This window comes from Vicugna pacos, chromosome 26 (assembly GCF_048564905.1).
Source record: "Vicugna pacos chromosome 26, VicPac4, whole genome shotgun sequence".
In the NCBI taxonomy this organism is placed as follows: Eukaryota; Metazoa; Chordata; class Mammalia; order Artiodactyla; family Camelidae; genus Vicugna; species Vicugna pacos.
The window spans coordinates 2026389-2048272 of record NC_133012.1 but is presented as its reverse complement, the minus strand read 5'-3'; the positions used below and the strand labels follow the sequence as shown (position 1 = coordinate 2048272).

The 21884-nt window shown below is 45.4% G+C and overlaps 1 protein-coding gene across 14 annotated transcripts in view; it reads left to right on the top strand.

Moving 5' to 3' along the window:
• Positions 1 to 21884, top strand: part of PSD3 (pleckstrin and Sec7 domain containing 3) — a 398292-nt gene that overhangs the window by 121001 nt on the left and 255407 nt on the right. Inside the window, exon 1 of one of the 14 annotated variants that reach the window (XM_072950178.1) lies at positions 4217 to 4442. The exons of the other annotated variants lie outside the window; for them this stretch is intronic. The gene's annotated coding sequence lies outside the window, so the exon portion shown is untranslated. Of the gene's footprint in view, positions 1 to 4216; positions 4443 to 21884 lie in introns of those variants that run through there. 14 annotated transcript variants of the gene reach the window in all.

Genomic DNA, 21884 nt, shown 5'->3' with positions numbered 1-21884 from the left:
CTTATTTTTCCATGAGAAAAAGCAGCCCATCCTGTTTAAGGTGGAGTAGGGGCTGTGGTTGAAATTGCAAACGCATCCAGTGTGTTCTGTTTTGACTTTCTAAGCTCAGTGTCTTTTCAGGGGAAGTGATTCAGTCTCAATTATTACCATGTTTTGCCAAAATAAAGTATACTTTTAAGTTGTTTACATATAAGGCCTTGAGTTAGAGAGAGTGAAGGCTTTAGAGCCCTAGAGAGTCATTTAAAACACTTCCCATGTTTCTGAGGGAAGACAGAAGTGTGTCTACTTCAGATAATTTGTATTTGCATGAAAAAGAATAGGGGAGAAGTCAACTTGTAGAAAGCTCCACCCTCTTTAGACCTCAGGGGCCTGAAGCAGGGCCCTTCCTTTTCTTCCTTTCTGTTGACATCTTCACACTGTGAGGATAATCACTGGAGCTCTGGGAGGTTTTCCCTGTGTAGATCCAGCTCTCAGGTAAACCATGGATAATTTATATGATTTGAAGGGTATCAACACAAGTCTTCCTTTGATTATGGTAACGTCCGTAATCCCACCAAGCTAACTGCTGGATGTCTGTTTGGGCCAGAACTCTGCCTGTGCAATGGGGAGAGTTGTGTGTAGGGTTAAGAACCTGGTTCTTTACCAGCGGATTTGCCTTCACAGCCTAACCTGGTGATCTCCTGACAGTGTCACCTTGGGCAAAGAACACCCCCTTTCTGTCCTTTATGAAAGGGTCACAGCAATACCTACTTCCTGGAGGCATTGCCAGGTCAGCGGAGCTAATGCTTATGAAGTGCTCGACGCCGCGCCTGGAGCCAGTGAGTGCGCAGGGGATGTTGGCTGTGGTCCCCGTCTCGCTGCCATCACCGCCAGGTCCTTCCACGGGCGTGTGTGTCCAGTGCTTTCACCAGCCTTTTATACTGTCCCCATCAGGTACAGAGCTCAGCTTAGCTACAAGGACAGAGTCCCGAGCTCCTCCCTCTTCTCCCCCTTCCCTATACCTTGTGCCTGGGGGTGCTGAGCGGGGATTGAGGCTGTGTTTCAAAGCTGTGACGCAGAGGAGAAAGAGCTGCGAGTCCAGGTGCCTCTGCAGGCATCCTCCCGGGAAGGGAAAACCTCCTACTGCCTCTTTATTGTATGAAGGGAAGAAAGGAAAAGAAATTCAAATAACGTCTGATTCGCTTGCTCAGAGTTTTAGGTGTGGTGATTCTGATTCCTCATGCTGGAAGTTGTCTGTCTAGAAGGTTAACTGTCAAAAACAGGTCCCTGTAAACCTTCTGATGATTTTTTTTTTTTTATTAACAACCATGGCAGAGACATTTAGTCTTCTAGAGAGGTGTGTTGACAGTGGGAAACCCAACATGGAAACTGGATATCTCCCGATAAAGGTTAGAATAATAGGAAAATTTATGGGTCTTTGCTCAAGAGACATCCATGCCTGGTTCCCCATCTTCTGGCAAAAGGGAGCATCAGAGGAAGGCTCCTGGGCCTCAGCACTGTGCCAGACTTCCCTGGGGGATGAGCACCGCCTTCGGTACATGTTTACACCTAAAGCCTGTGCTCAAGAGCTCTCGTTGACTGAGCATTAACAAAGTCTGTGCATTAGGAACACCATACCATGTTTTTGACATCTATCTCGAAACAAAACTAAACAAAACATCCAGGTTGCTGTGGAAAAGAACCAAAAAAGTTGCTTCTACTCAAGTCCCTGGTGGGGACATTTTTATGTCAAAGGTGAACTACCTCTGATAGACGACCTCTAAGCGGTCCCTGCAGAACAGAGGGGTTTTAAAAGGCATGTAGCTTTGCAACCACCTGGCCTTGAGCTGCTGAGTTGATGGGAATTCACACAGTAATGCCGTGGAGTGTAGCTTGGTTTAGGCCCAAGGAGCTCTGGTTGTGGCTAAAGGTTACCTGGTGTGACCCCCAGTCAGCCACCTCATCTCCTTGTGCATCCAGCAGTGAACTCCAGGTACGTCTTCCCTCCTGGGAGCCTAAGAACTCAAAGTACTGGCTAACATGGGAGGAGGGTGGTGAAGCCCGTCGGGCCACAGGCCTTGGAGACAGCAGAGGAGGGCTCCTTGGCTGCTCCTCTGCACCTGTCACTAGTCGGTGGGGTTTCTTTACTAGCTCTGCCTTTCCTGCACTGGTCTGAGTACTCTGCCTACAGACGGAGTAGGTTCTAAAAACAAAGGAAGGGAACGGTACCCTTTGTTGGTTTATGCTTCAAGTTCGTTCTGTTACCCTCCTACTCCGAATCAGACAGGGTTTCTCTCCCGGGGAGAGCCGGTCAGTGTGGTAGACCTCCTACTGCTCCTCCTGGGATTTCAGCAGTTCATTCCTGTTAGTAGCTGACAAGATCTCTCAAAAAACTCAGAGGATTTTGGCTTTCTTCATCATAGCAGTGTCACCCAGGCACCCAGCAGTGTTTGGTCGATACCAGCTGGCTGGGTGCAGCCCAGAAAAGCCCGCCCCCTCACCAGCATCCTTCCTCTTACCCAGTTCAGCAGCGCCTACATGCCTCCCTTCATGACTCAGGGGGTCCAGGGAGCCCTTTCTCCCTGCCAGTAAGGGCCATTCCTCCATGCTAGTGCGAGCTAAAACGTGTGTGTGTGTGTGTGTGTGTGTGTGTGTGTGTGTGTAAATAGATATTTTTTTTTTTAAAAGCAAAGGATTACAAAGAACCCTCAGTGTTATCACTTGGTTCAGCATGGACCCGCCTTGTCAGAGGCTTGGATGGGATGATACTGACTTCTACTCGGGGCACCCCAAGTACTCCCAGGGGGCTGCCTGTGGGCGTCCTCACTAGGAGCACACAGTGTGTTTCTGCCTCCTCCTCCATGCTCAGCACGAGCGTGCACACACAGGTGCCTGGCAGTGGGACAGCCTCCTAAGCCACCCAGCTGGTGTGAGTCCGGCCCGCAGCCAGCATCGGTTATAGACCCGATTTTTATCCAACAGAAATCACAAGACTTCTTTTTCTTTGTATCCTCTACTTAGGTTCTTGTTTATTACTATTTAAATATCACACGGTAATCTAATAACCTCACCAGGCGTAGTAGACCTTTGTAGAATTTTAGAGGCCGAAGTGCCCATACACCCCCCCACACACACACACGCGCAGAGTTGTGCAGTTGAATGAATTTATTGAGGCCAAGGAAGTGAGGTAACTCGCCCCAAGTCTCAGAGTAAATGGTGAAATTGAAACAAGAACCACGTCTTTTGGCTTCCATCTGTATTCTGCTCTTCCAGAATGTCCTCACCATGCGCCTCCCGCATCTCAGCGCTGTTTGTGAATCTAAGGTACAGCAGGGGCGCCGCTGACCTCTCCCAGGGAGACGGGACAGCGTGGGTCCCAGTGTGGTGTATGGAGCGGATACACGTCCTAGCTCTGCCATCTGCCCACGTGTGCCTCAGTTTCCCCACCTGTCAGGTGGGCGTGTTGACGACACCTACTTCATAAGGTTGTTATGAGGATTAGATGCACTAATGCCTGTAAACTTCTCAGAACCTTGCCTGGAGCGCTGGAGGCGCTTCATACCTATTAGCTATGTTGGTTTTTGTTTTTGTTTTGCCTGCAGCTTGGAGTGGAGAGGAAGTAAGTCGCGGCCATCATGGATCCCACTGAAGGGTTTACCAGAGCCCGGCAGACCAGCTAGGGTTCATTTGGTTCATTCAGGAGCAAAACAGATACCAACCACCCAGTCACCTCTGGGAGGCCAGTGTGTTTGACACAAATGTTTTGGGACATTTTGGCTTAACCTCCCCTCCAGCAACCCCCTCCCAGTCTGTTACGCAGGAGTGATTGGGGGCACGGGGCTTAGCTGCTTAGCAGGATATTGGGGGGCATTTTCAGGCAAAATGTAGTTCTCACTAAGCTCTTCTGATTTATTCACGCGACAGTCACATTCCTTTGCAATAATGCAGAGTAATTTTGTTCAAGAGACACAGGACAAAGGGACGAGCAGTCGGATCCCTAAAGGGCCATGGGATGGTTATTTTCTGCCAAGCTCAAGCCAGTGTTTTTTTTTTTTCCTCCATGTAATAATGTAAATTACTGTGTGGAGTTTAGCAGCCCATGGGAGGAGAGAGAAGAGTTTTTATGGAACGATGGCACTGCATTGTCTGTCTCCGTGAATGGTGTGGGGTGAGCTAACCACAAAGTATTGCTAAGTAACTACCACATCTGTCAGTCCACCGCCATAGGCTGTGTGGGAGGCAGGGAGATGGCATGTGGCGCTGGCTGTGTCATCACTGTGTCCTGGGGGAGCCGCAGCCAGGCTCTGGTCTTGCTTTGAGTTGAGTACGGTCCTTGGAGGACACCCCGTTGGTCCTCTGGGCTCAGCGTTGAGCTGATGTCCAGTGGGCGACACCTGTGGTAAGTGCTGTGTTCCAGAACCACCGGAGCTGCGAAACCTTTTTAGGAAACTGTTTTTCTCTGGGTGAGTAATCCTGGCTCCCGCTTCCCTTTGCAGAAGTTGTCCTCCTCCGCGGCTAGCCTAGCCTGTCTCTCCCTTTGCCTTTCCGGTCCCAAACAGAGGCTCCACCTTTAAGGGCCAGGAGTTGGATGAGGAAAAGCAAGCTCAGGGGAGACGGTACCGTGAGGGAGAGTCTCTAGAGAGACCAGGGAAATTTGCTTTTTGACAAAGTTTATTTTAAAAGGAAAGCTTTTTCTATTGTTTTTGGTCTTTTTTCCTCTTTTGTGCCTAAGAAAATATTGTCTCTTAAAAGTACAGTTAGATTTGTGTATAAAAGTTCAGAGGAGAAAATGTCTTTGGACTGGTGGTGTCTCTGCTCTGATGAGATAATTATGCGAGAAATTTGGAATTTGTGGTTCCCCTGGTTAGAATGAGGAGTGGTAGCCGGGCTGCTTTGAGAGCTGAGCACAGGAAGTGGTGTTTTGAGATTTAGTTCCCTTTGGAAGGACCTCTCCCTTCTGTTTGTATTAATGTCGGTTTTGAGTTTTCCACTTGTATGATAAGCCCGTTTCCTCTGGATCTTTTGTGGAATATTCAGAGACATACTGAGATTGCTGAGGAGCAAACAGGGGCTGGAGACAAAACATTTTGGAAATGCAGTTAACCGAAATAGGTTGTCAGCCACTGAGGGCTAAAATTTGTGTTACTGAATACGATTATTTGAAGAAATTGAACATTCTAAGTGAAGTAAGCCAGAAAGAGAAAGAAAAATACCATATGAGATTGCTCATATGTGGAATTGGAGAAAAAAAAAAGAACATAAATACAAAACAGAAACAGACTCATAGACATAGAATACAAATTTGTGGTTGCCAAGGGGGTAGGGGGTGGGAAGGGACAGACTGAGAGTTCGAAATTTGTAGATACTGACAGGCATATGCAGCATAGATAAACAAGGTTATACTGTACAGCACAGGGAAATATATACAAGGTCTCGTGGTAGCTCACAGCAAAAAAGAATGCGACAATGAAATATATGTATGTTCATGTATAACTGAAAAATTGTGCTCTACACTGGAAATTGACACAACCTTGTAAACTGACTATAAGTCAGTTAAAAAAAAATAAAGAAATTGAACTGATTTGCACATAAAGTTTCCCCAAGTCCATTTAGTGATTTTTTTTTTCCTTTTTGAAGAGGACAGGACTTATTCATGGAGTAATGATGTTTGGACTAATGTATAAAAGTGCCTACGAAGAGCAGAAGAGCAGAGGAAGGGAGGGTCAGACTCTCCTTTTCAGGAAACCCATGTTCTTTCCTGTGTCGAGTGGTCAGACAGTGCTGAAGTTTAGGCAGTTTTTTATACTTAAAGTTTCTCGATCATATCCTGAATCCACAGCTCTATGTGAAATCAAAACTTCATCTCTAATGTTATTGGCAGAAGATTGTTTTAGAAACTACAAGCCCTGCTCAGGGCTGCAAGATGAATGCAGGTGTGAACTTTGTCAAATGGTATTACAGGATTTACTGGCTAAGCCGTATGATTCATTCGATAAATGAGCCAACTTAAACCCATTCATAATTATGCTCTTCATTAGGGAGATTGGAGAGCCGTGTCTAAACATGACAGGCATTTTGAGCAGTGCGCTATCATTTCGTTGCCAGAGTGACCCCCCCACCCCCAGCAGCTGTCTGCCTGACGTACAGCTCCGTGTCTTGCAGGTGGAGTGAGGTGTTGATCTGACTGAGGTTAGGAGAGGGTCATCCTAACTCTTAAGCAAGGTGGATGATTACTCGAGAACCTCAGAGATTACCAGAGGGCTTTTGGAATTTAGTGTCCCTTTTCATTTACTGTACACATTTATGGTCTTTTGTCAATTAGTAATAAGGCGTCAAGAACAGTGACATCTTCATGACCTAACTAGGTGGTTTGACCACGAAGCCCCCCCCCCCGTGCCCTAGGCAGTTCTGACAGAACACCATTGGGTGAGGGGGGAGCAAAATCAATTTCTTTTAGAGCCCACTCTGATTTTTATTGAAAGTGCTCGTACTTCTCTTGAGGTCTGTGTATGCCTGCCTATGTTTACTTCACCTGGGTTGTGTTGTAGATGACATTTATGTAGGAACATTTGAGCGGTTTATTAAATATGCTGTTGTGGTGTTGGGAGGCGCCAAGAAAACCTGTTCACATGCAGTGGTGTACTCTCAGTGGAGAGCTGCTGGTCCCTGCTCCAGGGACTGCCCGAGAACTTGCTTGGGGCTGATTCAAGAGCGTCTCTCATTTGCGCCCCATCTTCTGCTTTCTGAATCTTGATTTGTGTGTGTGGTATGCCCTCCACTGAGTTTTTAAGATTGTAAATGCCATCTGTGTCACTGCTATCTGGGACTCTGTTTTCAGTTTCCGAGCATAATTCCTCACTCCTCACTCCTGCCCTGGAGGTCTGTGTCCTAGACCCTTCCTCTCCCTCTGAAGCCTTACCATCAGATCAAACCAGAAGCAAAGAACCAGATTTGAACAAAACTTACATGTACAGTTGACCCTTGAACAGCACAGGTTTTTTCACTAAACACACACTACAGCCCCACACCACGCGCAGCTGGCTTCACACCCGCAGGTGTGGAGGGCTGACTGTAAAGTTGTACGTGGACTTCTGACTGCTCGGAGGGCAGCGCCCCTAACCTCCTTGTTGTCCGAGGGGCCACAGCATATTAAAAAAATTACCATCTACTTAAAAAAGGAATCTGATTGTAGAATTAAGGTATATATTCATTAAAGATGATTTGAAAAGCACAAAGAAGTAAATACTCTAGAAGCTACCACCGAGAAGTTAGTACTGTTGCCATTTTGGTATCTGCGTTTTCAACCTGAGTGTGTGTGTGTGTCTGTGTGTGTGTGTGCACGCGTTTCCACGAAATGTATCAAGTTTATTTAAACAAGTGCTTCCAGAAGTCTCGTGTAGACACTATTGGTGGTGCATGAGCTAATGTAGGAAATGTATGAATGAGCATGTTTTGGTGATAGTTATATATTCCAATGTGTATTATAAAGCCATAAACACATCAGGCCTATGATTTCATGGTTACAGCTACTCTGGATGACCCTTAGATGCTGGGAGTCCTCCACTGATGACTCATTAGGTGATTCACGAGGTCTTCGATACGCAGCACATCAGCGATCTGGTCGGCTCTCCCTTCAAAATATGTTCGTAATTCAGCTCTTCACCACTCCAAATGCCACCAGGATCCAGATGGTCCAGGTCATCATGGTCTCATGACAGTATCCTTTTAACTAGCGTCCCATTTCAGTCTTTTGTCAATCTCTTTTGGCTTCCCACTTCAGAGTAAGAGCCAGAGCCCTTACCAGACCTGCAAGTCCCTACATGGTCTGCCCGTCCCCACCCCGTACCTCTGTCACCTCATCTCCTCCCGCCTTCTTGCTCCTCTGCGCCTGTCACTTTGGGCTCCTGGCCCATCTTTAAACACACCAAGCATGCTTCCACCCTGGGTCCTTTGACCTTGCTGTTCATTCCATCTTCCTGGAATGCTTACCCTCAGGTGGCCCCATGGACAGCTCCCGACTTCAGGTCTTAAAAGGTTCCTTTCTAGCAAATATTTACCTGACTGCTTTCTCTAAAATTCTAGCTCCTCCCCAACAAAGCATCATATTTCTCTTGTCTTGTTTTTTTCTCTCTAACCACATCACTGACATGGTTACCTTATTACGTCTTCCCACTGAATTGTAAGCTCTACCAGGGCAGGGGTTTTTGTCTGTTTTAGTCATTGCTCAATCTACAGCACCTAGAACAGTTCCTGGCATGTAGTAGGCCCTCAGTAAAAGCTTGCTGAAAGAAGAGCTAAATGAAAATCACGAGCTGACTTAACGAACACTATTAAGTAAGTCAGTACCTGTGGAACAGGGATATGCGGAAGCTGTGAAAGTGATGAATGACTGATGTTTGAGAAACACTGATTTAGGTAATCTTTGAATCTATTTCTTTTGTGTTATTATAAATAGCACTGTGGGAGATTTCTTAAGTAATTTTTTGTGTATATTTATGATTATTTTCTTAAACGCTTGAGTCTATTTGTGGATTCTTAGAATCTGTACGTTTTCAGGACTTCTTGAAGCTAGATTTGCCCCTCTCTAGTATGTGGGTGCCTGTATTTCTTCCCATACCTTGCTGTGCACCACCTCAGTGCGCTTTTATCTTTCCCAGTTTGAAAGCTGAAAAAGCCGAGTTCCTGAACTCGTGCTTCATTGATACCTCACATGTATGAGCATTTTCCACATGTTTAATTTTTATCTTTTTACCCTTTTGTGTGACTCGCTTGCTCATGTCTGTTTGGCCTGGGATCCGATTGCAGGGGACTGAAAACCTACCTGAACTGGTTTTACTGGATGGATGTCATAGGCGGTCCAGTTCATGTTGAAGGACAGAGCACAAAGGACAGGCAGACCTCCTGGAGACAGGGACGGGGTTGCTTCCTGTCACCTGTCATCTCCCCTCTCCTGCTTGTCTTTGCCTGCTGGCTTCCCCTCTTCTCCCTTCCTCCCCCACTGCTGTCCGGTCACTGTGCATCCCAGCTGGCTCGGGCTGGCCGTGCACTCTGGTCAGCAGGTTGTAGCATGACCGCTCTGTTCAGGTTCCCAGCGTCATCTCAGTGCGCTCTGGGCGTCTGTCCCTGAGTTCTAGGAGGGAAGCCATCAGCTGGCCCCGTTTCATTAGGGGGTCACAGCTGGTCCAGCCAGCTGAGGTCAGGATTGGGTCGAGGCAGTTGGGGCCTGTTCTGTCCAGAGGCTGAGGATGAACCAGATTCTCTAGGAAGGATGCAGTGACTGGAATGTGTAGTACCACGTCTTTGCCCATTTTTTCATTTGATACATTCCTCTTTCTCTTATGGGTACACAGAAGTCCGTTACATATGAAGGCTGGTTTTGTCTTTTGTCTCATGGGTGTTTTTCTCTCCAGTTGTCATTTTAACTTTTCTTGGTGTTTTTACCATGTAATTACATCATGCGTTTTGCTACCGTAAAATTTAGAAATACCTTCTCTGTGAGGAAGCTGTATATTCAGCTGTCCTCTCTTCTAGTACTTTACGGTTTTATTTTTTTAGGTGCTTCCTGAATTACACTAAATTTTAGAGGAATTTGGGAAAGAAATAATATCTCTGCCTAATGCATGCTAGGAGCATAGTGTTTATTTAGTATTAATTTCTTTCAGCAAAATTTTGTAGCATTCTTTATTCCGGTTCTGTATCTTTTTAAAGTTTATTCCTAACTACTTTATACAGTTTATTCTTATTATGAGCGGAATTTTTTCTCAATTTTATTTTCTCACTGATCCTTCATGATTAATTAAAGCTGTTGTTTGTGTTTATACTTTTGTAACTGACCATCTTACTAGTTCTGACAACTTTTTTACTTAATATTTTCTGGTTTTTTGTGTAGACAGTTGTAACATCTGTAAGTAATTATTTTATTTCTGCCTCTTTGGTTTTTTCTCACTTGATTGTGGGAGATCTTTTAGAATGAGGGCAATAATGATTGTAATGGAAGGCAGTGGGTGTCTTACGTTGCTGTGTTTCGTTAGGGACAGTTATTCTGATTAGGTGGTCAGAATACTTCAGGAACTTAGAAGTCAGTGAAACTAGTGGAAAACTGGTCTTGACCTAAAAGAGCCTCTCCACTGGCTTGTCTTGGAGCCCAGATGCTTCCCTTTTCACACTCTTTCTGCTCAGCCATTGCTCTAGAAGCCCCTTTTAAAATGCCCATGTGATTTCTCCTGTTAGCAGTTTGTGCTTGCCAGTACAGCATGTCACTAATATAGCTCTCCGGTTTTCTGGTGATTGATACTGGCCTACCATGATGGGAAACTGAGAAGTGGACCTCACACACAGGGACTGGAAAGTGCTTTGACGGTGACGGCAGCACGCGCCTGCGTAGTTAGCAGCCACTCGCCTCCAGCTCCATCTTTTGCCTGCTCCGTGTTCTGTGCATCTCCCGCCTCTACCCCATAAACTCAACCACAGTGAACTACTTTTGCTTTCTTAATCATGTTTTATCCTCTTGTCTTGGCCTTTCCTGGTCTTACCTCCCACTCTTAGCATCCTTGTCCTGAAGGTCAACTTCAGTGTCACTTTCTCTAGGAGGCTCATCTCCTTAGACTGGTTTATGGTCCTGCCATGTACTCCAGATGCACCGTGTCTTCTTTAAAATAACATTATTATAATTGCTTGTTAAAATAATCTCTTTTAAAAATTGCTGTAGCTTTTCAGTTATAACCTCAAACCAATGCCACGGAATGTGTCTGCCGTACTGACACCTAAGTAGTCACTCAGTAAATGCTTCCTAAATTAACGATTAAGAGGGGCATGGAAGACGGTGCTGGGCATGTTTATCGGGCAGCTTAGGCGAGGGCCTGCAGGGAGCTGACTTGAGCAAAAGTGGTAGAGAGGCAGGTCGGAGGAGTCGGCAGGGCAGGGCGGTGTCTGTTTGCGCCAGGCTTTGAGCAGAGCTTTGAGGAACTTGAAATGTAGTTTCAAGTCGTAGTGAACTCTGTGTACCCTTGGGCACAGGAAAACAAAACCCTGCAGTTTATGCTTTTACCCTTTAATTTCTTTGCTTCTCAGGGTTGAAGTAGTGCAGCCACTGGGACTTACAGCATCTGAGATGGCAGACTGGCTCGTCAAGTTTAGGACCCCACCTGCAGTCAAGACCATGTGAAAAGCTAGAATGAGTAAAGGCAGTAGGAGGGAAAACAGGGAGTCTGAACAAAAAAGGGGTACCTAGTGCTTTTTCATTGGCAAAAGAAAGGGAAGTTTGCTTTTGTGAGCCTAGGTGGTATCCGTTTATGAAAATATTTCCAGCAGTGAATAAAAAGTTTCCATATAGTTTCAACGTTCCTCAGGTTAGAGTAAAATTATATTGCTGCACTTCCATTATCATTCTATTATAAATGATAAACTGTGAACTCAGGGCTGGATGTGAATAGGAGATCAAATGCATTTTTTATTATTATTTTCTTTATCTCATTTATTCACACTATGTCTTCCTGAGGAAACCTGCAGTTTGACATCATGCTGAACTGAGGGCTGCACTCGGATTATTAAAAACAAACCCATGGCGACCCAGCTGCCTCTGCTTGAGATTGCTGCGTAACTAATGAAATTAAGCGAGTTGAGCCTGCTCGTGTTGGCCGGCTTGGGGGAGTGGTGCTGTAGGTACGTGTAGAGCAGTCTGGCCGTTTTCCCTCCCCACTGACAGCCTCCCTCTGGCTCACTTGCCAGAGCGTGCACACTCTCGCCCCTTCCTCACCCTGTAAGATTACCCTGGCCTTGTGCTTTGAACAAGCCTGTGGTCTTACACCCCTGCTGCGCATTCCCGGGCTGGGAGAGCCTTCCTCTCATCCCCACCCACCTGGCGAACGCCTCCTTTGGGTTCAGGGTTGTGCAGGACATAACCTCGTACAATTGGAGTGCTTATCGCGCCGTAATTTCTGTCGTATTTGTGGCTGGTCGTACAGAGTTTGTCTGCACTCCTGGGACTGTGAAACCCTTGAAGTCAGGAGCTGTGTCTGTTCATCATTCATCTTTGTGTGCACCGCACCTGCTGCGAAGTCTGGGTGCTCAGTTGTTGATGTCAGTGAGGGCGCTTTGTAGGTGGTTAGGCATCTCTGTCCCCCTCGTAAGCCCCTACTCTTAACCATGATGTTAACATTGTACAAAACAGTGTCAAAGCCATCATACTGTCCTTATCACTTCAGTGTGAGCTGATGTGTTACAGCACTGAGACTCAGGACTTAAGCAGTACATCAGAACAGTAGAAGACACTACTCTGGCTGGAGAAACATTCACATCAGGCTTGTGAGTATGAAATAGAAGTTGACCCTTGGGTGTGTATAAGCATAATTAGATTCTTAAAAAATCAAAACCAAAGCCTTAAAAAATTTCCCAAAGGCCTTGGCGAAGGCTGACATGCATTCTCAAACTTCAGTGATAACACAGTTCATGTTACTGGAATCAGCTCTATGTAATAGAACTCTTTTCCTCCGTAAAAGTAACATTTTAATTTTTTCTAAGAGGAAAGCACAGAAGGAACCCATTTGCATCACAGGGAACAAAACAGTTAAGACATTATACCCTTTGATGAGCCCCATAGGAAGGGGGACTTACGTGAGAGGGGAAGTCGCTGCTGGCGTTCTGTTCGGGTCCCGCGGCGGTTCCGGTTCACGCAGCGTGCAGCGTGCCTTTACAGGTCAGGGTTCTTCAGAGAAATAGAACCCGTGGAATCTCATGTGAAAGTGAGATTTATTACAAGAATGAATATGTGTTTATGGAGGCCGAGAAGTTCCACCGTCTGCCCTCTGGAGACCCAGGCAAGCTGGTGGCGTAGTTCAAAGACCTTGGAGCTGGAGAGCCGATGGTGCCCGCTCCAGTCTGAGTTTGCAGCCCAGCAGTGACACATGCAGGAGAAGACTGATGTCCCAGTCAGCAGTCAGGCAGGGGTCGGCCAGATTCAGCCTTCTTCCCCGCTGCGGTTCTGTCCAGGCCGTCGGCTGTTGGATGACTCCCGCTGCATTGAGGAGGGCCGCCTGCTTTACTGGTTTCACTAAGTCAAGGTTAGTCTCTTCCAGAAACACCTTCACAGAGATCTTTAGAACTGACGTTTAGCCACGTATCTGGACATCCTGGGGCCCAGTCAAGATGACACATGAAATTAATCAGCCATCCCAGTACCTCTTGCTGTGAAGGAGGCAGTACAGAAGCATCTGACCAGATGAAGTGGCTGTGAATCACCTACACGGATCCTGTTGGACATTCTGATTCCGCCAGTACTTATAAAACCAGCAATGAGATGCCCGTGGAGGTGAGGGAAGAGATCAGATTTTCATAGGCCATTCTAAGCCCATCCTAATACTGGTCAGTTAAAGTATGAACCATAATTTCTTATCTTAAAGCAAATATTGAAATCATCTTCACTCAAAATAATATTGAGACCTTTGAGTTACTTTTTGCTCATGAACTGGGCTCCCCTCAGCACCTGTATCTGTTGCTCACCCTCGTAAAATACAAGGGTTAGGTTGAAGATGTGTGTAAGCAGCAGACACCGAACTTTCAGTCAAACCTGCTGCAGGTGTGATCCTCAAGCTGGGCTGCAGCCCAGAGTCTGTGAACCAGAATCTTTAGGGGTGGTGCCCAGTGACACACGTTTTTAAACAGGCTTCCTGGGTGAAATTTGACAGCTACCGGTGGCCTTTACAGTGAGAGACGGCTGATAACTCCAAAACCGCTGGTGCAGAGCTTTTAAATTGTTACAACCTGGGACATTTATTTGAAATACAACTAATGCATTGGTTCTCAAGCTTTAGGTCCAGAGTAGAGCTGGAGAGGTTGCCTTTATAACAATTTCCTGGTGGCTTTGATGCATTCACGCATTTGAGAACCTTTGCTCTAGTGTATGACTCATAAGTCAGGGTTTTCCAAACTTTATTTTCTAGGTGTTAATAGATGTTTTTGGCAAAAAAGGATTCATGGTCAGATAACTTTGAGAAATGTTGGAAAGTTAAAAAGTGTTTTTGTACAGCTCTAATTTTCAGAGCCGGGGGCACTAGGGCTTTATGCAGTAGTTTTTTGGAAGGTAAAAGAGGTGATCCCTGGCCCTTGTTCCAAATCTTGGTTAAAGAGGTGTGTTGCACCGCTGTGAGCCAGGGCACACTGTGTTGCTGCGGCTCCGGCGGGGGGTGGGTTTGTCTCTTTCTGTCTGTATCACAGTCAGGTATGTGTTGAGCAGAGTCATCTGGTCCTCCTTTTAGGGCCTGCTGCCCATAAACCCTGCAGATTTCCTTAGAGCATTTACCACGGATAATGAAGTGCGTGGCTTACTGGATTACTCTGGGGGGTTATGGGAACTTTTTTTTCTATTTCTCTTTTGTAAAGTTACGAATTCTGGGAAAGAGAAGCCATTGAAAGCTTTAAACAATTTTTTAGTAGTAATCACTGCTTTTGCTTGACTGATTTTTAAGGCAGGTGTTGTGATCTTCATGATTTGCAGGTGGGGAAACTGAGGCTGAGAGGTGACACACCTTCCTGGGGCTGAGTCCTGAGCCTCGGTCTGTTTGAGTCTCCAAACCCATAATTGTTCTCCTTCGTGACTTTGCTTTCAGTTTTATTTAAGGTTTATATTAGTGCAGTGGATTGTTTACTGTGGAAAACACCCTAGGATTGAAGACAGATGTTGGTTCGGTTCCAGTTTTGTGTATTAGTAGCTTTGTGTCTTTGGGAAAGTCACTTTATCTCTCTGAGCCTCACCCTTTCCCTCTATTAAGTTGATATGCACTGCTTTCCAGGCCTTATCCCCAGAGTGCGAGGAAACATTTGCGAACGTGGGTGTGTGTAGCAGAAAGCACCGCCGGTAATTGTAGGGGGAGAGAGAGGTCGTGGTCCCCTCATTTGTAAAAATGAGCTTTCCCCAAACTCTAGCCAGTTTTAAAAGGTAATGGGAGTTACCTCGGCAAGTTCTTTGGTTGCTGTGAAGTGACTAGCATGTGACAACACTGTGACAAGGTGCAGAAACGTCATCTCTTGGGTGGCATTGCAGCAAATTGCGGAGTTCAGGATCTTCTGTGGCAGGACCAACAAGCCGGCCTGATCCCCGGCAGGCCCGGACCTCCAACACCCCTGGCAGGTAGAAGGAGGGGAGAAATCACACCTGTGCTATATTATTGCTATTTGACATGTACTTTCTTCTTATTTTAAGTAGTCGGGGTAAAGATCTTTTGGTAGGACTTGTGAAATTGACTTCAAAGTAGTTTTAGGTTTATTTTATCAGCCCTAGTTCCAAGGATAGGAATTCAGAATGGAAAGTAAAACTACGTTTGAAGGAGAAATATTAAAAAGAATTTTGTGAGTGGTGCCAAAGTGAGTTCTGTTTTCTACAGACCCCAAAGGAAGGAGCGTATCCTCTGAATGGAAGTGTCAGACTGGTAGGTGGGTTGGTTTGGGGGAGGGGGGGGGAGAGGCTTCTTGGGAGTTTTTCCAGCTATTGGCAGGTTTTTTTTCTTTGTCCTCCTTCCCTCTCCCCCTCCTCCCTTCTCTCCCTCGTCTTTTCCTTACGGCTTTATAAAAGCAGAGTGATACGGCTTATCATGTAGGTCAGAAGTAAAATTGAAGAATAAAGCGCAGACTGCTTTCCGGGCTCATGTCTGATGCGCAGCTTCTTGCCCCAGATGATTGGGAATTGCTGAGCGGGTCACGCCGGTACCTCAGGGCGTTGAGGTGAGGCAGCAGCGGCACTGCCATGAGGGGGATGTTAGCCTGGGGGTAGACAGTCTCCCCAGCACATCACAGCTAGGTCATTCACAGTTGCCATTTTGAAAGTTGAGTTTGAGGATGTCTCTGCTTTATCTCTTGCACCGCAGCGTGGGTATTGCTCTGAAGAGTGGATGTCAAGCTTGGGGTGGGGTGAAGGGGTGTTAGGAATGGGGGTGGACTGTAGTATTGCAGAAGGGACGCAGGTTGGCTTTCCTCCTCTCAAGTGATGGCCGAGTGACAGCCTTCGAGGAGCTGGGCTGGATTGACAGGTGTGTCTGGGGCTCTGCGTGGCGCTTCTGTTTTAGGAAGGCGTGTATATTTGCTTTTCCTCTTTGAAGTCTAATGCCCACTCAGCCTGGGCCATCTAGTGGATTCAGGTCACCGAAGGTCCTCCCATGGCCCCTCCCAAACCAAAGTTTCTGTGTTGCAAAGTCATCTTATTTGTAAATCTAATAGCTTAGTGAAGGTTTGAATGCATGGTGTGTATTCATGGGGTGTGTATTCCATGTAGAAGAGAAAGATGGATGCTAAACAGAACAATAAAGTGATTTTATCAAGGCTAAACAAAGTAAAACTCTTTCTGAAGATCTTCTGAGTCTTTTAGTACTATGAGTACTCCCTGAATTGTGAGTCTGCAGGGGGTGGGTTTAGAAGTTACAGAACTCAGATTACTGGCTGTTCCTGTTTTTATAGTATGGAGTGTATTCGTCCTCTAGAGAACTTTCTTTTCTTGCTATCCCTTCCTTGAAACATAAAGTTTAAAGTGATGACATAGATTGTGGTTCCAAAAAATTATTTGAAGCCGTGAGTATAGAAGTTCATAGCCGTGTGGAGTTACAGTTGTATTTGGGGGGTGGGGTGGGGAGAGGTATTTGTGTGTGTGTGTGTGTATGTGTGTGTAAAGGTCCGACATTTTGGTGTTAAAACAATGTGGATATTTAATATTATCCAGAGCAGTGTTTTAATTAGAAGGGGAAATAGTCTTCATTTCCACAGAAACTGGTTAACAAATGAGAAGAGTTTTTGATTAGCGTTCAGATTTGTTAGAGAAAAATCAAGAGTTTTTATTTGATTTTGTTAGGCATTGATTACAAATAGTGGTCTTAAAGTCACAAAACCTCCATTTACTTTGTGATTTTTCTCATGAGTAATATTTACCCATAATCTTAAAGTTTAGCATTTTGGAACTTTTATGATTTTTTTTTCACTTGGAGAAGTGAAATTTTAATATTGATCATCTCAACTGTGCTCTTGGTGCACTGGGATATAGCAAAGCTTTAAATATATTAGCTAAAGTTAAAAATAGTGTTGTAAAAGGCATTGGTTGTAGAGAGTGTCTGTGACCTTTTGAATGGTGATATTTGAGGAGTTGGCCATAAAATTCTAGAATTAAATGTAGAAACCACAGCTTAAATAAGTCTAGTCTTGTCCAAAACAGAGGGAACAGAAAATAAAGAATTTCATGCCATCATTAGTTTACTATCATGACCTATAAATGAGTAAATCAAGGAAGAGAATGCGATCTTCTGTTTAAAAATTAGATGTTACTGAAATTTAAGGCAAGTGCGCACTAGTAACAAATAAAATGTCTGTGATGCTCTTGGTTACAAGAGAAATCACCATTTCACGTACCACCAGTGTATAGTGTGTCACCAGTTAACTATGATGCAATGCTTTTTAACACTTAGAATTTTAATAATTCTTAAACTTACAGATTTTTACGTAAAAATAAGAATGATCTTGCTTGCTTGTTTTGAGTGCCTTTCATCCACACATAATACTTCTGTTTCAATACCAATTTGTAGCATAATCTTTTTGAAGACCACGTAAACATCAGTTAAATCCAGATTAAATGAATAACGTATAATTTTCCTTTGTATGCAGATAACAGACAGCCGCCTGGCTGACAGGGTGGCACTGGTTGCTGCCTAAGAAGCCATCTTAGTTCAGAGGCTATGGAATGTGACAAAAATGAGTCCGAAATCAGTGAAGTATGATGTGTACTTGTGTTTATACAATTTTGCCAAAAGCAGTACCACTTTTTGCCTCATCTGTGGACATGTTCAGTGGGAGAAGAAGGCAGGGAGAGGACTTTTCATTTCTGTTCAGTAGAATTTCTGGCTCTCCCTGGGCTCATCCCCTCCGTCCCCTCCGTCCCCTCCGTGGGAAGGCTCACGGTCTGCTTCTGGAGGGTGCCGTTCCCGCCTGCACGCTGGCCCGCAGGCCTTTGAGGTCACTCCCTCCTTTACTAGTTTCTGGGCTTCTGGAAGCGCCCTCCTCCCCGTGACCAGACTCTCTTTGTCATTTCCAGTTTGCTGGAAGAATATTTGATGAAGCATTTGTCGAGACTGAGCCTACTTTGGGAGGGCCGACTTTGTCATCAGTTACTTACATTGTCATCGCTGCTCTAGACACTGGTGCAGTGGCCAGGAGGTGTTGGACTTGGAGTCAGGAGGCGTGATTCTAAGGGCAGGTCCTGTCACGGGACCTTGGTTGTCATGTGAGTGACAGGTCGTCAGGTGGCCATCACGTGGAAGTTCTGCCGTCTGCTTTCCTAAGGCCCTGTGGCCTTGTTAGGTAGTTTGATTTCAGAAGGTGATAGTGTGAAATCAAAGAGCAAATCAAAGATGCTGGATGGCAGCTCCCTGAATGTGGTGACTGATTTTAAAGCACAAGGAATGAAGATAGGGAGAAAGCTTGGAAACTGGCAGTGGTGCTTTTGTTTTTAAGCAAATATATATTGATGTTTTTATTTAGTAACCATGGTTTTACGTTTCTAAGTTTAGATGCTAAGAATTGAGAGTCCCCCTTGCATTCTGTCCACTCTGCTATTGCCACATTTTCATATTTCCCCCCCTTTATGTGAAATTAAAGAGGAGATGATGTTAAAAAAAATTAAATTTGGGGAAGTCTAGAGGAAGTCATTGGTGTCCTCTACTGGTCAGAGCTTCCAGATTCCATAATGAGGAAGGTGCTTAAAACTACTGAAGTAATTCTGACTTGATGGGTAGAGGTGATCAAAACTCACAGTGGAGACTCTCAGCTTTTTGTAGCAGTTCGTGAGAGGATGCATCCTAGTTATGAATTCAGGCATCTTCCGGGTGAGTCGATTGGTGTGTTGAGATTAGCATTTGACTTTTCATTTAAGATTTTTTGCAGTTTGATTCCGGACACTTTTACTGAGCCCCCGTTGTGTGCTCGCCGTTGTCCTAGGCACCAGGACAGAAACAGCAACCCCAGCCTCCCCTGTTCCCTTACCTGGCTGTGTTTGTCCCCAAGGCACTGACACCCTCGCTGTCTGATTGTTCGCTCCGTGAAAGCAAGGGCTTTTGTCTGTGTGCTGCTTTATTGAACAGCTAGTATTTACCCAGAACAATGTCTGACTCATAGCAGATATTCAGCATGTATTTGTAGAGGGGCAAAAGGGTGTCTCCTCTTATCAGAAGGTAGAACCACACAAGGGCAGAGCTTTGCGTGGTCAATACTGTGCTCCTGGCACCTGGAGGCATGTCCAGCTCCTAGCAGGCGCTTTAGTAAGTAATTGCAGAGAGAATTTATGCAACTTTGGTTGTGTACATCTTTGTAACTCTACTAAGCATGTTTAGTCATATGGATGTCCCTAAAAAAGGAGACACTTTGTTCCTGTATGCAGGGTGACACCTGAGCTCTAACCTGCAGTAAGGGCCACTCCACAGAAGCGGGGCCGCCCAGCGTGTTGGTTAAGAGCTTCTTGCATCTAAAACTGCATCTAAAACTGCCCGGCTGGAGCTCCAGGCCCAGCTTCCCTTTAGAAGTGTGACCGCGTGAAGCTATGTGGCATCTCCACACCTGGGTCTCCTCCTCTGTGCAGCAGGACAATGGTGGTCCCTGTCATAGGGCTGGTAAAGGGTTAGGTAAGTTAAAGTGCTGAGAATAGTGTACAGAGCACAGTAAACGTTCTCGGTGTCTTTATAAAACAGTTAAGACAAAATACATGAAGTGGCGGTTCTCACTTGTTCGTCACAGGCAGCGAAGAGCGGGACAGTCCCTTGTTACTTCATCTGGGCGCCCCTGCGGTCTGTCTCCAGCTGAGCTGGAGTGCTGTAGAGAGGTAAAGGCAGGAAGGCAGACAGAGGATTTTAATTCTTTAGGGGGTGATCTTTCTGCCCTCTTCCTGTGCTCTTATGAGGAAGCGAATTCTTTCTCTTTAAAATTGCACACGGACTCGATGAAGTGAAGCTTAGGAGCTTTCTTCTATCAAATATAGCCGTTTTCAGCGTGGCTGCAGTAAGTAGCACTTGGGGGAAACAGCCTGGAGCAGGTATGCTGCCCGGCGCTGCGGCAGGAGCTGCGGGAGGGAGTGTGCGGCTGCCAGGGTGCTGGGACGGGCTGCCCAGCCACGTGGCCCGAGCCCCCGCGGGAGAGGGGCCTGCGGGCAGGTGTGCAGGGCTGAGCGCGCCCGCACCCAGAGCTGCCGCAGAGCCGGCGCGGGCGGGACGGTGAGAACAGGTGTCTCTGTAAGGACTTGAAGAGAGGGCAGAAAGCACTAAGAGAGTTGGGAAAGTGGACAGTATCGAACCACGGAAGGTGTCCGCAGGGCTTCCTGTGCTTCAGAAACTGGAAGAGTTAGCAGAGAAGAGAAGAGAGAACAGAGCTGGGCACAACCTGACTAGCATTCTCTGGCCGGATGGTGTTACTCAGTACCTTGACATGTGAGGGGCAGAGGTGTGCATGTGATCAAGCTAGACTCGTGGTTACAGGTACACTTTTGAGCACTGGTAATGTTTAGTTCAGGGATAGAATACTTACATTTCATGTGCTAATTTTTACTTGTTTATCCCTAGTGATTGTTATTCTCAAGTAAATTACATTAAGAAGAAATAAGTTCTAAATTGAGACCTCCAGCAGGGATTGATTAAAAGAACCACTCAGCTTGAATCAGGATACATCGTGCGGGGAGGCCGTCTATCCTGACTTGGCTTTGGGGGCATCTTGACCTGTGCGCTCAGCAGGAAACGGGTTCACAGGAGTGGGGGTTGGTGTTCCAACCGTATCTTGATGTGACACTATTTAGCAGACTGTTCACAATATTAACATTGTAGTCATTGTCCAGGAAAGGATTATCTACTTTGTGGAGTATCTGTCGCCGGTTACGTTGGTCGAAGTTCAAACATCCATCCCCTCGCTGGCCAGTGCTGGATAGCTTCTGATGCCCGTTTAATAGACTCTTAATACGAATTCAGCTCAGCAAAAATGTGGACAGAAGAGGAATTTTTGCATAAAAATCATTCATTGCATTTTAAAAAGTATGGAATATCCATTAATATAAGTATTTAGAAGACAGTTTGAGATCTGATTGAAAATATTTCAGTACTTCATATTTTTTAAGCTGAAATTGAGCATTTTTTCCTCTTAGGGGTAGGAAGAGCCAGAGTGGCACTTTAAAAGCATTATATTTTAATTAAAGCTTTTCCTCAATAATGTAATCATAGTGATAGGAAACTGATCATTTTCAAGTATCAGATAATCACATATTAAAAAAACTGAAGAAACCAGAAACATTTAAATAATTATGATTTAACTAATAATATGGCATATGTCAAGTTTTCAGATAGCTGTTTGGGAATTTACTGGTTTTGATTGACTTTTTAAAATGATAAATTGTATCCTTGAATGGGCCTCTAGCGGGAAGCTCTAAGGAATACTGTTTTAAGCACCACACCAAACGCCATTGTCATTAGTTTTCTTATTATGTTACAGAAACCTGAATCCCATCGAGAGACCAAGCCACACTCAGAGGGAGAACTCAGGTTTATTACACCAGCAGGCCCAGAGGAGTTAACTCCAAGCTCTGGATCCCCTCTGTAGATTTACACAGGCTTTTTATAAGGTTTTAGGTTTCAATTTTTGTACCACATGCAAATGAGGTGTTAGAAATGGACCAGTCAGGAGCGAGCTTTTGGTAACCAATGGAATTTTAGGGATAAGTTTCGTTTTCCTAGAAGCAAGCCATTTTACAGAAGCACAAAAGCAGGAAGGCAGTGGCCCTGACTGGGAGGTCTTGCTGGTCCCTTTGTGGGTTTTGCCCCTTTAATTATATAGGAATTGTTTGACCATTATTTGTCTGTCTGTTGCTCTCCATTTATTTGGTAGGGATTTAAGAGAGAAAAAGCAAA